At 39.2% G+C, this 3,086-nt stretch overlaps 1 long non-coding RNA gene across 1 annotated transcript; it reads left to right on the top strand.

Moving 5' to 3' along the window:
- Positions 1–289: 289 nt before the first annotated feature.
- Positions 290–1,897, top strand: LOC310848283. Its single transcript, XR_014566271.1, has 3 exons — positions 290–401; positions 812–1,037; positions 1,830–1,897. It is a non-coding gene; the product is annotated as an uncharacterized lncRNA (long non-coding RNA).
- The last annotated feature ends 1,189 nt before the right edge of the window (positions 1,898–3,086 follow it).

Below are 3,086 nucleotides of genomic sequence, written 5' to 3' on the forward strand. Positions count from 1 at the left end.
GTTGGTTAATCGATTTCTGATGGAACTGGAGATTAAACACAGATAGTTCACTTTTTCTTTCATTCATTTTAATTTTCTCCTCTTCAGTTCAACTATGGAAAGGCGTTGCTGGTAAATCAATTCAGGGGCACATTTTGGTCATTATCCAGGTGCTAATAAATGGATGATCCTTTCAGCTATTCACCTTCCTATCGAGCTTTCAGTGGGCAGGTGTATAGGGATTTCAAGTTTTGTTCTGCCAAACTTATTTATAATTCATATTTCAGTTATGTTTAAATGTCTGTCAACAGGAAAAACTATGCTTAAGTGCAAAATGAAAAAGTATCCGGATGTCGTTCTCCAGGAGATCTAACAAAAGAAACTTGGAAAGAGGTTGGACTGAGGCAGAAGTCAATCTTCATGTAAATGCAGAATAAATTTATGCAGCTAAATTTGATTTTTAGATAATGGCTTTAAAGGGCTTAAGTGAGCACTGGCAATATATTAGTATTCTGGGCAGAGTCTGCTTCCATGTATTTTTTTTTCTGAGGCTATAAATAATGGTGTGTTTTAATTTTTGACAGCAGGAAAAGCCCCAAAGGCTCTGAGGAGATAATAAAAAAGGCCGAATGGGGAAAAAAAATAAAGCAGAACAAATGCAGAACCTTCCAGCTAGTCAATGAGAGCAACCTTGAACATTTTTCATTTACTGCTATTCAGATATGAATGGATAGCTTTAGGTTCCACTCAACAATGTCTCATTGCCCTGCCCTTTTTTCTTGCTATTGCAAAGTGGCTTAGCTGAAGGATTGTTTATGTTGTTTTCTAACAGCTCCAGCCTACAGAACCTATACTGTTTAGATAGGAGTCAACAGATCTCCAATGTCAGATAACACTGGGTGACTGATAGGTTGCTATGTTGGTCACGTTTGACCTAATCCAGTGGTCTGCTGGGCTCAAGATGGCAGGGTGGAAGATGGATGTGCAAGCTCCTCTATTCTTCCTTCTTCCTTCCCCAGAGCTGGATTTAGGTTTGAGGAGGCCCTAAGCTACTGAAGGTAATGGGGCCCTTTATATATCCAGCTGTCCTTTGTCAACAACCAATTGTCACTGGTTTTTGTGTTGAATATAAGATATATGGTAATTTATGGACCTAATAGATATCTAAAGCATTTTGCACATAACAAAATATGTATTTTATCAAATAATTGTTGAACTGAAATACAATTAAGAAGAAGTATATTAATAGTGAAATACAATTAAGAAGTAGTATATTTTTGGGCGGAGCCCAAGAGAGAGGGGCCCTAAGCTATAGCTTGTTTAGCTTATATGTAAATCCAGCACTGTCCTTCTCCACCCCCAATACATATTTTTCTATATATATTTTTTGTACATATTTTTTGTACCTCCCCATTACTCCCAATGGGAGGGAAAATAAATTTGCCAGGTCCAGGACTGCCATACTTACCTCCCTCCCCATCTGGGGGCATAATGAAGGAATTGGGAAGGTTTTCAATCCCTAACCTCTTGCTCTCCACCTCTGCCATGTCCCCAGCACACACACCTTTTGCTGGAAGCACTGTTAGAGAGTACTGACAGCAGAGTGACAAAGGCAGTGGAGCTTCCCAACCTATAACAGAATGGTTTGCAAGGGCAGATTTTTCCCTACATCTGTAGTTCTCTTTTTCTGTGGGATCTGCTGTATCATTCAATCCTGACAAGCCCTCCCAGGCACCACAGGATTGTAGCCTTACCCAAATATATTAGAGTGGATGTTTCCTACTTAACATACTCTCTGTATATTTTTTCTGTGTGATGATTTCCTCTTATGCTTCATTTCTTATTTCTAGGAACCATGTCAAGATGGTCACATTAACATTCATCGTGAGGATTGCGCTTTCAGAAGTCAGAGATAAAGGACAAACAACTCTCCATGCAGCATTTGCTGTATTGGTCCTAATTTATCTTTCCAAATGTAATTATATTTATGCTGATTATGATAGTGATAATGATGATGATGATGCAAGTGCTAATAACTATAACAGCTGGTGCTGTATAAGTTACTGCAAGTTAAATTGGTTTATTTTTTTTAAAAAAAAATAATCTGATCCATTATTCTGCAGGATATTGCTAAAGGGATCTATCACTCAGAGGATGCCAAAAATTATCACTATATTTATTTTCACTGTGAGTCTGTAGGAGAATGCAAGGATGATTGGCAAGGGTAGTGTATGCTAGCTGGTACATTACAAGCTGTTGCTCACAAAACCCTAAATCCTCATTTTAAAGCTATGCTTAAAAAGAACATAATGGCTACCATCTACTATACCATTTACTGAGAAAGCCTTTCAAAAATTCATCTCTGAGAACCCTACTTGAAACAAATGACAAACACTTTCCCCTGTTTTAGCAGTCACTATACTGGCACTTCTAAATTAGCCAAAAGAAAACATTTTCTTAAATAAGAAACAGCTTGCTGGGATGCAGAGCGCAGGTGAGAGACCCATGGACCAACAGTGTTGCATGAAACTTTTTGATGTGCTACTCCAAGCCCAGAGAGAGAGATAGCGAAAGACAGATTGATTGAAGGGGTGAATAGGATAAAAGAAAATGAGAGAGGTTTGTTTGTGTGAGAGAGAAGGGAGAAGAGAGAGGAATTGAATGAATGGATAATGGATGAAAGTGGGGCAGAAATATGAGAAGGAGTGTCCCACCCATTTCTTGCTTTGGTGGCAATAGTGCCACCACTATTGGTATATGTTCCTGGTCCATGACCACTTTGTTCTATACCTGGAATGAGGACTCAACAAGATAGGAATTGATTTGAGGTTATATTTATTAATGCAAGAGAGAAGTACTTGTAGCAGACATAAATGACAAGTGTGGGTTGGTATGTTCTGGGCAGGTCCATATAAAATTCCCTGCATGCTACTGAGGGCTAATCCAACCGAGTTCACCTCCATCACCCAAGCTGTGAAGGCAGGCAAATAGCATATTCTCATAAAGGGAAGCTGTGTGGATGTGTGTGACCTAAAGGTAGACCCCTTCCAGTTGGGTGACAATAAAGGTAGACCCCTTCCAGTTGGGTGACAATAAAGGTAGACCCC

The sequence above is a fragment of the Podarcis gaigeae genome (genome assembly GCF_964106915.1).
Source record: "Podarcis gaigeae genome assembly, chromosome: 7".
NCBI lineage: Eukaryota > Metazoa > Chordata > Lepidosauria > Squamata > Lacertidae > Podarcis > Podarcis gaigeae.